Source organism: Muntiacus reevesi, chromosome 7, assembly GCF_963930625.1.
Source record: "Muntiacus reevesi chromosome 7, mMunRee1.1, whole genome shotgun sequence".
Lineage (NCBI taxonomy): Eukaryota > Metazoa > Chordata > Mammalia > Artiodactyla > Cervidae > Muntiacus > Muntiacus reevesi.
In genome coordinates this window covers 6,172,328-6,186,667 of record NC_089255.1, presented here as the reverse complement: position 1 = coordinate 6,186,667, position 14,340 = coordinate 6,172,328, and positions in this window count along the sequence as shown.

The following is a 14,340-nucleotide window of genomic DNA, read 5'->3' as shown; positions in this document are numbered from 1 at the left end:
ATTAGATAGCTCAGAGTCTAATTCAGTAGGTCTAGGGTGGAGCCCACCAATCTGTATTTTTAACAAGTTCCTGTATGCTGCTGCTCCAACTACAAGAACTGCTACTCTAGATAAATAAGAGTGTAAGGTGTCAGAGGGACTAGAGCTCCAGCCCAGCTGCACCACCAAGTCATTTGATCCCTGGCAAGTCACTTCAGTCTCTGAGCCTCAGCTTCTTTGTCCGTAAAACAGGGATGATGTTAGGTCAGTGACTGACACTTGCCCAGTGCTTGACACCTTACCATGAACGCTTGTTCCCTTCAGCAATCTCTTGTGAAGCACAATACTTAGGTACTTAGTGGTTGTGGCAATAAAAAGCAGTAGTCAGAACAAGCTGTAGAGTCAGACAGACCTGGGGATTAATCCCAGTTCTGTGACTTCATATGAGGACTCAGGCAAGTTCATTAACCTCTATGAAAGTGAAAGTGAAAGTGACTCAGTCATGTCCTGTTCTTTTTGATCCCATGGACTATACAGTCCATGGAATTCTCCAGGCCAGAATACTGGAGTGGATAGCCTTTCCCTTCTCCAGGGGAATCTTCTCAATCCAGGGATCGAACCCAGGTCTCCCACATTGCAGGCAGATTCTTTACCAGCTGAATCACAAGGGAAGCCCAAGAATACTGGAGTGGGTAGCCTATCTCTTCTCCAGAAGATCTTCTTGACCCAAGAATCAAACTGGGGTCTCCTGCATTGCAGACAGATTCTTTACCAACTGAGCTATTAGGGAAGCCCCGATTAATCTCCACCTCTATACACCTCCTCTTTCTCTTTTATAAAGTCTAGATGAACATAATATCATCAGATACTTTATAGAGCTTGGACACTATTATTTTGTTTCTGGCACAAAGAATAAGCATGGAGTAAAGTAAATTTTTACTGCTGGTAATTTCTTTTGGTCCACAGAACCCTTTGCTTTTGCAATAAATATAAGCCCATAGGATGAAAAATGTGCCCAAAGAGCCAGATATTGAAGGGCATGAATAAATATTCTAAAAGTTTAAATTCTGAATTTCTAAGCCAAAATTTCAGGAAGCAAGGTTAAAGATGTGATACATTCATTTTGAAACTAATTAATGCCCAATGGATTAAGACGGGATAAAATTGTGCTGAGGATTCATAGTCTTAAAAGTTAGAAAAGCCATGGGTGAAATTTGTCCCAGGGCTAGAATTGATTCCTGACTCTCCTGTGGTCATTTGAGAAGATGGACAGCTTGTCGATAAGTCCATGACTTCTCTCAGCAGTTTCGGTGTTGGCCTCACCCCTGGAGATAAAGAAATTAGAAGCCAGAAGGAATCAGTAAGTTGACTGAGAAACAGAGAAGCCAACCTCTGCAGTCAGACGTCCCTCAGCATTGACCAGCCTGGGGCCCAAATACAGACTCAATTGAATGCAAATGTTTTGTTTGATTCCTTCAATCAGAAGAGTGGTGACGGAAAATCTAGACATCTTATGCCATTCTTCTGAGGCCCACACAGGGTGAAGATGGAAAATGATAAGAAGAAGAGGTGGGAGGTGACAGTGGATGTGACTCTTCACTGTCTGGTCTTTGAGTAGCAGGCGCAGTGTTTCTTGAAAGATAAACAGACCTATGCAGGAGAAAGGATTTTTTTTGGTGGAGTTGCAAACAGACCCTCCACTGAAACAATAGAACAGAATTATGTGGATGGTTTTTTAAAAGCCTTTTAATAAATCCTGCACTTTCTGGAGAGTTATATCTGAAGGTGTTAGCTCTGACATAGAAACTTGATTTCAGGTTGAACATATTTATTCCCTAATTAATCAATATAATTTTTTGATTGACTGGTTGAGTCTCAAGTACCTAATACAGATCTCTTGGACAATGTTTCCCTCAATAGCCACGTGATCATGTCTTCCCACGACTTGCAGAAGCGGAGATAAAGAGGGTAGTACTGGAGGATAAGGGATCCAGATTGAGTCCCAGCTCTGTGTCACTAAACAGGTCACTTCTTTTCTGTGATCCTCAGTTGCCTCATCTGTAAAATGGGCTGTGCCCCTACTTTTAAGATTATAGGGATTATATAAGACAATGTTTGTGAAATGTGTAGCACAGAGTAAATTGACAATAAATTTAAGCTTTTTTACATTGTCAACATGAGGTTGGAAGTAAACCCAATGGCACAATGAACCATTCCTTGGAAATGATGCTTCTCCCTATGAGCATTGATTGAGTTAGCCCAATATGGCAATTACAGGCTTGCTCAAGTTTTTTTTAGTCTTTGTTATTGGAGGCAAATAAGTATTCAGAGCCCATAAGCCCAGTTTGCAACGTAGCTTATCACATTTAAGAATAGAAGCATGCATTTTATTCTAGTAACTGTGGAGAAGGGAAAAGGAAGAAGAGAAGAAGGAAAACAACATTTATTGAGCACCTAATATGTGTCATGCCCTGTTCTAGACGTCACAGTTATAAACATTGAGTCTTAGAGGCATAAACAGTTTTCCCTGGGTCACACAACTAGTCAATGGAAAATCCAAAATCTGAACTTAAAACTGCTAGAGCCCCAAACCTTTTCCCTGTTCAGAACCAGTATCCCAGCCCTTTAACCATGACCCCTCCCCAACCCATCTGGCAACTCTGTCCCAGAACTCAAAAGATGAGTAAGATGAAAACTTTTTTAATACTCAGCTCAAAGAGCCAAATTCTCCACCATGAGTGACAAGTCTCTATGTCAATCCCAATCCAACCTACTCCGTTTGCTGTCCCCCTGGTACCCATAGGTTTGTGTCTCTATTTCTACTTTGCATGTAAGTTCACCTATACCATTTTTCTAGATCCCACATATATGTGTTTATATGTGATACTTGTTTTTCTCTCTCTGACTCACTTCACTCTCTGTGATAGTCTCTAGGTCCACCCATATCTCTGAAAATGGCACAATTTCCTTCCTTTTATGGCTGAGTAATAGTCGACTGTATATATGTTGTTCAATCGCCAAGCCATGTCCGACTCTCTGCAATCAAATGGACTGCAGCATGCCAGGCTTCCCTGTCCCTCACCATCTCCTGAAATTTGCCTAAGTTCATGTCCATTGAATCAGTGATGCCATTCAACCATCTCATCCTCTGTCATTCACTTCTCCTGCTTTCAATCTTTTCTAGAATCATGGTCTTTTCTAATGAGGCAGCTGATTGCATCAGGTGGCCAAAGTATTGGAGTTTCAGCTTTAGCATCCGTCCTTCCAAAGAGTATTCAGGGTTGATTTCCTTTAAGATTGACTAGTCTGATCTCCTTACTTTCCAAGGGACTCTCAAGTGTCTTCTTTAAAATACAACTTAAGAAAAATATTTTCCAGCTGCATTTGGATTACAATCCAAGATCCTGAGCACAATCTGCAAGTGACTTTGTTGCAGGAAGGGGGACGCCTTCCAGGGCCTGAAACTGGGCTCTTGTCTAACACTCGGAAATGAATTGTCCGAGGAGACACATGCTGACAAAGCAAGAGATTTTATTGGGAAAGGGCACCCGGGTGGAGAGCAGGAGGGTAAGGGAACCCAGGAGAACTGCTCTGCCGCATGGCTCGCAGTCTTGGGTTTTATGGTGATGGGATTCGTTTCCGGGTGGTCTTTGGCCAATCATTCTAATTCAGAGTCTTTCCTGGTGGCGCACGCAGCGCTCAGCCAAGGTGGATGCTAGCAAGAGGGATTCTGGGAAGTGGACGGACAGGTAGTGTCTCCTTTCGATCTTTCCCGAACTCTTCCGGCTGGTGGTGGCTTATTAGTTCCGTATTCCTTATCAGGATCTCCTGCCATAAAACAACTCATGCAAATGGTTACTATGGTGCCTGGCCAGGGTGGGCGGTTTCAGTCAGTGTGCTTCCCCTAACAACTCCCCCCTGAGAGACTTCACACTCAAGATGCTTCTTGGGAATTGGGGCGGAGGTCTCTTTTTTCTGTAACTTCTTCCTGCTGTGCCTGGGCGTAGGCCTGCCTAGCAGAGCAGAAGTCTCTCTCTACCTGATCTAAGTTGGGGTGTTTTATATCTGAAATCAGCTTTTACTCTTGTAATAACAGCGACTTAGTTTGAAACTGTCAGCGCCTCTCAGAGGTAAAATAGACAGGGGCCAAACAGGAGACCTAACAGGATGGTCATCACTGGTCCCCAGAAACAGGAGGCACCGCTGGGATGATTGGCTGGTGGTCAAGCGACAGAGCTGTGTTCTAAGAATCTTATGTTTAGTCTGAAGTTACCATCTTTTACCTGGGTGGGGGCTCTAGTTCTGTAGAAGAACTCAAAAGACATTGTTATGCATTTTTTTTTTTTTTTTTTTTTTGAGTAGGAACCAGGACCTGTCTCAAGGCTGTACCACCATTTGATTGTTTCCCCTCTGTTTCTATATTTTTTTTCTTCTCTGATTGGCAATTGTTTGAATCTACCCGTTGGAACTCAGGGAAGGTCAAGGAGGCTGAATAAAGCCTATATTTTACAGTACAGCAGATCTGTACTCTAGAGTCGCCACCCCGCAGAGTCTTGTTCAGTTTTATTTAGGGAACAGGGCAACTATGACTGTGATAACTTTTTGTCAAAATGGGGCATAGGATCGCCTCAGCTTGGAGAAGAGACACTGAATTGGAAGTATTCCTGAGTTTTAAGTCTTAGATCTGAGTCTTGTATGATTAAAATCTCAATCTCTTGGTCTGCCATTTTGTTGTAACATACCCAGTTAGTAGTAGCTGGAGAAGGGATAACTGGAGTTTTAATAGACAAAGTAAATCTCTTTCTTTTAGAAGAATAGGCCTGAAATCCAGTCCGGACCTGGCACTTTAGGGAGACTTGTAGCCAGGTGGCCAGTTGCCTAGTTTTATAAAAAGTAAGATAGAAGTTACTAGCTTCCAGCAGACACTTTTGAGAATGGTAGCATCTAAGCCTGACACGACTCAGAAAACTCAAGTGTCTAGCAATACAATGTCTAATCTGAAATTATACCCATAGTAACACCTGGTTATTTTCCAGGATGTCTGAACCATAGCTGAGTACTCTATTTTGACTTTTAATTGTAAAATTTTTCTTTAATAGCCAAAGCAGATGGCACCATTAATGATGTCAGTGTTTCTCTAGGTATGAGAAGATGCAAGAATTGGGACTCATAAAATCTCTTGAAAAGATCTAACTATCTGAAGGCCTGCTCTGCCAGTTTTTCCCAGAGCACGGAGCGCCTCATTCCTTATCTTCACCCTGAACTCCTTTCAGGGCCGTTGAAAGTCAGCAGTTGCAGTGGCCATGATATAATCACTGTAGATGTAGATGGCAAGTGTCAATCTTCAATTGGCAAAGCCCCTTTTTGCTCACAAACTTGACGACGACTTTGAGGGGGGCATTTCATGACCATTTTATCTCATGGTGCTGAGAATGTCCATTCTCAGGTTTGGCAAAGATTTTGTCGACCGGCTTCTCAATGTGCTGTTACTGGATTAGGCCATAAAACAGTATCTAAAATTTTCTGGACCACCTGTCTTACTAGCCTCTTGGTCCAGGAAAACATTCCCTCTTGTTGCTTTTTCTCATATCTAGAGTTACACTGTCATATCATCGATTTCATAAGGAACTATATATTATTTTATCAGAGGCCTCAGTCACACATTTGGCAGTGTAAGAAACAGCAATTTTGTAAAACAGGTGAAATACAAAGAACATAGCCAGCAGTATTAGTAAAGTCACGAGTAAGACTTAAGAGCTTCCATTAGATGTAGCCCAGTATATCCCAGGTCGTCTGACTTAGTCTACTCTGTACGAATCTTTATCTTTCAGGGAAATTATACATTGGCACCACCATCTATAACGCACATAGCCCAGTTTTTTTAGTGTTACTAGACTGATTATCCTTAGTATGATTTAATTGTTTTTAACACAGAGGAGACTTTAAACCTAAATTACCATAGCTTAGTGTTATCTATATAAATCTATCTCATAATTGTGGGAGACTTTTTTTTCTTTTGCTAAAACTTTTTTGTTGCTCTGATTTAGCTTGAGGAATAGAAAAAGGCTCAAATTTATGGCCAGAGTCAGAGTAGGCATTATTAATTGGCCCAGTGAGGGGATCTCGTCTGGTAGTATCACAGTGACCTGAATATGACTATAATTTTCTTTTTTTAAGTAAATTTCCTCAGGGCCAACCAGTTAGAGTCTTGTAGTAGAGAAATTTACCAAGGTAACCCAGAACTAGATACAGGTAATTGGCCACAAACCCACCAATTGGATTGATTTTTAAAACTAGCATAGGATCAGGCCTATGATAGAAAAGCATTTGATTTATATGCAAAGGTCTAAGAAGTTAAGAAAACATTATAAATGATCATATGAATCAGGTCCAGCATCTTGGACAAGCTGTCTACCTCTGATGTCGTTGTCATCTCATCCTGGTGTACTGTAGTTTCTCTTGTTTGAGCATCATTTTAAGGTGAGATCAGGTCAGCTGTCTTTTCTATAGACCAATCCAGTGTAGGGGCCTTTGGAAGTGGGAATTAATCTAAGAGTTAATTTTCTTTAGTTTCATTGTGCAAGAGCTAGTTAAGAGTACCTGATAAAAAGTCCTTCCATCCAGGTTGGAGACAGTCCCTTAAATTATGTCTTTTTCCAGTCCTGGTTGCAGGTCATGAGGCATCTAATCTTCATCCAAAGATAGATTATTGAGGTAAGCTTTAGAAACAAACTTAGGGTGTTCTTTAAGAATTTAATTAAATTTTGCATTAATATCACATAACAGCAAAGAACTATCTAAGAAATGAGTCTTACTACATGCAGACCTCCATGAACAAACTGGGATTTAACATTTTTTGAAATATCTTTTTTTCCCAAAGTTACCCTCATTTTTATCAAATATAACCAAATTAAGGCTATTTTGTTTGCAAAATAGGTTTGTTCTCACTAATTTTGGTCTGATGATTTATATAACCATAATTGATTATAGACTTTTTATTTTGCTGAAACACCTATAGAATCTCAGACTGAACTTTTAATATAAAACAGGGCTGGGAAACTCACACCAAAGGCTTATCACAGATTTTGAATAACAAATCTAGGTGAACTCTTTTCTTTTTAAGGTCTCAAAAATTCCTTGAGATTTTTGTACCTGTTAGTGAGATAACATTTTTAGCTCATTTGATAAAGTTACTGGAAACTTAAGAGTTTCAAATTTCTGGAGGAGTCAGATAGAGAGAAAATATAATTGTTTTGTTCATAACATATAATTTTACCAAATTATTTTCATAATTAGTTTGAGAGGAATGTTTTCTTTACTCCCGGAAAACACAAGATTTAAACCTGTAATTTTTCAGATAGAAACCATAAAAACTATAAGCATATTTGCTGGTTCATTTAGTCTCTTGTTAACTTTTGTGAAGTCATCAGGTTTCTCATTAGAACACCAAGACATATCAAAATGTTAAGAACTCCATATAATTTCTAGGATATCTGTATTAGTAATTTTACCATACATTATAACATGAGCAGATTTTTTGCTCATTTGATAATCTTTTTCATGTAATTTAACCAACCAAATAAACACAGTTTAATATCTCTCTTTGGGATGTTTCAGGGGCCCTCTGAAGCACCCCAAAGTTAGCTAGAGGTCAAAGGAACTTTAAAAGAATTTGATTTAGGAATTTTTATCGAAAAGATCAATTAAAAGCGTTTAGAACATTTGGTCAGATTTAGTCAATGTTGATGGCTGTATCATTTAGCTTGTTGCTATGTCACAATGGGCGTAAATACCAAGGCTCAAGGTCTAGTGAAAGTCAGCTCCGCCATCTTGGACCTAATTGGCTCTAAGCAGTTTTCTTACAACCATGTCATTCCTAACAAAATCCACTTATCTAACTAATTGTAATCCAATTTTAGAAAATCCTGATTATGCATAACTCTTTTTAATATTTTTTCATACTTTTTACTGAAAGCACACTTCCTGCTTTCCTTTAGCAACCAAGAGCTAATTTTTATATTAGCATTTTATAGATTGGTGAGCATAAATACCAGTGATAAATTCTAAAACCCTTGCTTTCTTAAAACATTTTAGGATGGCATCAAACATTATTCATTTATGGTCCCAAATCTCTTTAGTTTTTCTGTAAAAGGAAATCAGTGTTTAGTAGTAAATGTTTCAAAATCTTATTTCATTTGGAAATGACCTAATTATTTAATAGACTTCCAATACTTGGTTTAGCACAACCCTTAGAAATTCAAGTTACGCCAATCTGGGGAGACTATTGTAGACAGATATTCTTAAAGAATACAAACTCATATCTCATTTACATTTTTTAGAAGTTTCTTCACTCGAGGTAATTTCCTTGTTGACAAACTTGTAACATATAATATATAACTTATATTAAACCTAGGTTTAATCTTCTTCTTGATGTTAATTACTCTAAGACATGTCTATATTAGATAGGTCAACAAACAAACATTAATATCAGATATTTAATACTGAATATTTCCCAGTTCACCTGAACCTGGAATTTATTGTTTAATTTAGAATTATTTGATTTGTAAGCGCTTACCTTTTTTAAGCCAATTAAATAGAGCTCATTTACAAATTAACCTAAAAAATATTACCCAGAGACAAAAACATACCAAGACATATTTAGACAGACACACTGCAAGATCTAGCTTCATTTTCGAAGTTTGGTCATGAATTAGATATTACAATATAAAATTTAAATAACATTTTAAAAGGCTTTTTTCCTTTTTCTCTCAGTCTCAGGTGTTAGAGATGGTCTAGATAAGTGTTCCTGAGAGCCCTGGCCTCAAGGCACAGGGAAGGAAAATCAAGTTTTAACAAAATGGCGGCAGGTCTAAATGGTGGCCAGACAAAGCAAAATGGCCGTCACAAATCACAACACAGAACAGAGTTAAAACACACACATATAAACCTGGCAGTCCTCATCAGACACTCCCTTAAATACAAGAATGCAGTCTCTCAGAAAACCTTCCATAGAGACACAGAACTTCAGATGTCTTCAAAGATTTCAAAAGGAGGAAAGGAAGCCAGGTTGAAAGAAGGAGGAGGAGGCGGGAAAGGGGGGCAAAAGGGGTGGCCTTGCAGACATCTCCTGCCACCTGCAGACACCCAGGCGTTACGGGACTTTTCCCTGGGCTTCCAGAGAAGGGAGGACTGGAACTCGGCCCTACCAGAAACAAGACCAGAATTCGAGTTCTCTGCCAAGAGGAGGTGATCAGTCTCCAATCCACAGCTCAGGCTGAGGCCCTTCGACCAGATTCCTGCGTCCAGGACCGGGGGACTAGAAAAACGGGAAGGATAGGAAGGGCTAAGGAGAGGAAAGAGAGAGGGAAGGGGAGGGAGGTCAATAAAATCTCTTGTTCCTCACCGGTCGGGGCACTCTGGCCAGTTGTCCGCGTCAGGAGGAGACCAGGGACAAAAGGGTCCCAGTCGCGGCCGCTGGGTCTGGTCCATTGGCAGGCAAGCTGGCCCCTGAGTACCTGAGTGGTCAGGATGTCAGTCTCAGCGAAGAAGATGTCCCTTCGTGGTCGCCATTTGTTGCAGGAAGGGGGACGCCTTCCAGGGCCTGAAACTGGGCTCTTGTCTAACACTCGGAAATGAATTGTCCGAGGAGACACATGCTGACAAAGCAAGAGATTTTATTGGGAAAGGGCACCCGGGTGGAGAGCAGGAGGGTAAGGGAACCCAGGAGAACTGCTCTGCCGCATGGCTCGCAGTCTTGGGTTTTATGGTGATGGGATTCGTTTCCGGGTGGTCTTTGGCCAATCATTCTAATTCAGAGTCTTTCCTGGTGGCGCACGCAGCGCTCAGCCAAGGTGGATGCTAGCAAGAGGGATTCTGGGAAGTGGACGGACAGGTAGTGTCTCCTTTCGATCTTTCCCGAACTCTTCCGGCTGGTGGTGGCTTATTAGTTCCGTATTCCTTATCAGGATCTCCTGCCATAAAACAACTCATGCAAATGGTTACTATGGTGCCTGGCCAGGGTGGGCGGTTTCAGTCAGTGTGCTTCCCCTAACAACTTCATGCCTTCAACCTTTAATCATGCCAACTTTGTATCCCCAACAAAGCTGGGGCTCACCTCCCGCCAACCACAATGAACTTCTTTTATTTTGGAAACACACCAAGCTCACTTGCCCTCATGGGTTAGCAGATCCTATTCTCTCTGGAATGCTCTTCAGCTGGGTCTGATAAGACATCATTCCTTCATCCACTGGGTGTCAGCTCTAGTGTCCCATTAACCTTTCCCTAAATGCTATTGACTATTGCTGTCTTTCTCCCTTCATTTTCTATCACATGCCTTGTTTTCTTTATGCCATGATTAGTTGAAGTAGTCCTTTTTAGTCACTAGTTTGGGGATTTGTTAATGGTCTCCTGTTCCAGAGTGGAAATTCTGTGACCCTTAGGACCTTACTTGTCTTTTTCACTACTGCAGTGCCTAGCATGGAGTTTGTGTTTGTAAGAATTTAATGAGCATGTCTGAATAAAAGAGTAATTTCTATCAGTTTGGGATACTGTGAAAAGACCCTTGAGGTTTTATACCTCTGTTTTGTTCTCTCTGCCTGGAATGTGCCCTACTTAAGTCCTTGTCATGTTCAGAGTTCAATTCAGGAGTCAGTTTCTCCCTAAAGTCTCCCCTGCCACTCACCTATTAAAAGTGACCACTGGCTTTTTTGCACAATCTTTCTGTCTTCATTCTACCTCCATTTTCACACATCTCATACTCTATTGTGTTTATTCATGTTTATGTCCAGCTGCCTCACTTGCATCTGAGTTTTCCGAGAACAGAAAAGCCACACAGATCTTGTATTTCACACTTGGTACAATGCCTGGCTTATAAGAAGTGCTTGATGAATGTCTGGGAAATAGATTGATTTGAAATTAATTAAATATTCATGAAAGCAATTTTTCAAAGTTCACAAGCTGTGAAGTATATCCACTCAGGTTTATTCAATGTAACAACTATTTATTCAACATACTTCAGCAAATAATGAGACTGTCCTGGAACTGTAGCTCTGTCAGAGTAACTAAAATTATTAATAAGTCTCTGTCTTCAATTACAGCTGTTCATAAACTCAGGAGTAGGTGTTGCTGACAAACAGTTGCAACACTTAATTAAAAGTGTAGAAATGTATGTTCATAGAACTCCTCTCCTTGGTTAAGTCTTACATCCTATCCTGGGGATTCAGAAGGGTGTCTCTTATCAGTGCGCATGTGCGCCACATGCTAAGTCGCTTCATCCGTGTCAGACTCCCTGTGACCCTGTGGACTATAGCCCCCAGACTGCTAGTCCACAGGATTCTCCAGGCAAGAATCCTGGAGTGGGTTGCCATGCCCTCCTCCAGCTCTGATCAGTGTGGTATATACCAAATGTTGCAGGAAGGAGGGAAAAGTGTTGATCACCATGGGGTCTGGAAAGATCTTACGGAGGAGAGGTTTAGTAATGTCTTTGAACATGAACATATTTTGGCTAGAAGCGAAGGGGAGTCCTGGGCACGCCACCCTAGACAGATGGGAGAGGGACAATGTACGTAAAGACGATAGGAGGAAAAGCTGTGAGAGAGGAAACACAGACCAAGAGACGAGGGTTGGACCACTCTGAGGCCTACTGCACAAAGTCAACCCCTCCTTGCCCCCACCATTTCCCACTGAATGGGATATAATGGTTCTGGGACCATGTGGCTTGCTAGGAAGTTTTAGGAATGCAGTATCTTCATCTTTGTATAATGCTCAGGCTACTCTAGCAGGTTGACTCTCTGGCCACAGGAGGGCTTCTCAAGTCTGTTTCATCTGTGAAATGTCCACTCCACTCTCTCATACAAGAAGGCTCTGTCCCTCCCAGGAAAAGGAACATCTTTAAAAGTATCCAAGTTGCCTTGTGGACAGAATGGAAAATGGGCAGAGAGCCTAAGATCAAGCCTTCTTGTCAACCATGAAACCTGACCAGAAATGTCAGAGTGAGTAAAACTGAAAAATGTAGCCCTTCTTCAGTCTGTGATACTGGGTGGATCACCTTCTATCCATTATCTTCAACATCTTCTTCTGTAGAATGGGATGACAGCACCTTCCAGCCAAGACTGTCCAAGGCTCACTGGGGGTAATGCAGCATTTCTCAATAGACAGTTTGTGGAACATTCACAGAAGAGGGATAGTTTTGGACTGTACCAAAGGTACAATTAAGAGACATTCTGACTGCTTCAAAGGGAAGGTCTTAATATGTGCTAATATCTTTTTTTTTTTTTTAATTTATTTTTTAATTTTTCAGTGGGTTTTGTCATACATTGATATGAATCAGCCATAGAGCTACACGAATTCCCCATCCCGGTCTCCCATCCCACCTCCCTCTCCACCCGATTCCTCTGGATCCCCCCAGCCCAACAGGCCCGAGCACTTGACTCATGCCTCCCACCTGGGCTGGTGGTCTGTTTCACCACAGATAATATACATGCTGTTCTTTCGAAACATCCCACCCTCACCTTCTCCCACAGAGTTCAAAAGTCTGTTCCGTATTTCTGTGTCTCTTCTTCTGCCCTGCATATAGGGCCATCGTTACCATCTTTCTAAATTCCGCATATATGCGTTAGTATACTGTAATGTTCTTTATCTTTCTGGCTCACCTCACTCTGTATAATGGGCTCCAGTTTCATCCATCTCATTAGAACTGATTCAAATGAATTCTTTTTAACGGCCGAGTAATATTCCATGGTGTAAATGTACCACAGCTTCCTTATCCATTCATCTGCTGATGGGCATCTAGGTTGCTTCCACGTCCTGGCTATTATAAACAGTGCTGCGATGAACATTGGGGTGCACGTGTCTCTTTCAGATCTGGATTCCTCAGTGTGTATGCCCAGAAGTGGTATTGCTGGGTCATATGGTAGTTCTATTTCCAGTTCTTTAAGAAATCTCCACACTGTTTTCCATAGTGGCTGTACTAGTTTGCATTCCCACCAACAGTGTAAGAGGGTTCCCTTTTCTCCACACCCTCTCCAGCATTTATTGCTTGTAGACTTTTGGATAGCAGCCATCCTGACTGGCGTGTAATGGTACCTCATTGTGGTTTTGATTTGCATTTCTCTGATAATGAGTGATGTGGAGCATCTTTTCATGTGTTTGTTAGCCATCTGTATGTCTTCTTTGGAGAAATGTCTGTTTAGTTCTTGTGCTAATATCTTTAATGCCTTACCCCAACATTTTCTTTTCAAAAGAGTAAGAACAACAGCCTTGGCTTTGAGCATGTGGAATCTTCCCAGACCAGGAGTTGAACTTGTATCTCCTGTATTGGTAGGTGGATTCTTAACTACTGGGTCACCAGGGAAGTCCAAGGTGATGACATAGAGCTTTCTTTTTGAAGGATAACTTTTTTCCCAAGTTAACTGTATAATACTGGTGGGACAAAGCCACGGCTTGGCGTTCAGAGTTATCACCCAGGTGTAGGGGTGGCAGGTGTGGAGATGGCAGTGTACAAATGGCTAGATTTTGATAAATGGCAGAATAAATTATAGGACAGTGATTTATAAATACTAAGCACAAAGTGAAGAAGTGTTAGCCGCTCAGCTGTGCCTGGCTCTTTGCAAGCCCCCAGCTTCCTCTGCCCATGTCATTCTCCCATGACCACTGTCAAATGGCAGATCGCATGTGTGTCCTCTGGCTCCAAGTCACTAATTAACCCATAATGAGAATGGGCTGGGTTTCATAATTAAATAGGCAGGGCAGAGTACAGTCCAGTGGCCCAACAACCTGGGTGGTCTGCCTTCCAGTTCTGCCTGCCAGTGGCCCCCCTGAGGGAGAAGAAGCAGAGGCTGAAGCACCTTTCCTTAGTGACTGCTGCCTTAAACTTGGTAAAGGGAGAGTTGACTCAAATTTCCTGAAATAAATTTCCTGCTAATTGGGTGGACTTTGCAGACTTCATTTGTCTGGCAAGGACAACCACAGAGCGGCCAGGGTGAGCAGGGGATAATGAGAGGCAGGCAGCTGCAGTGCCCTCGAAAGAAGGAACCCTCAGGCTGCCGTGTTAACCAGTCTGTCATCAGAGCTTTGTCGGCCCTGACGTGAGATGCAAGTCCAATGATCTCCCTAGAGGTGACTAGCTCAGAACTTTGTAGAGGAACGAGGGGGTACAAATGACTTTGATAAGCTATAGAAACACTGAGTTTCTTCAAGTCTGCTTAGAATTAACATAGCAAGTGGAAGTCCTACCTGGAGTGTTAGAGTCTGGTTTGTGTAGGAGGATCTGGCAAACAAAGGCTGTAGCCATGGCGCTGACAGATGCTGTAGCCCTAATTGCAGGGAAGCAGGGCATCTACTAGAAAATAAGTCAGGCTGTGT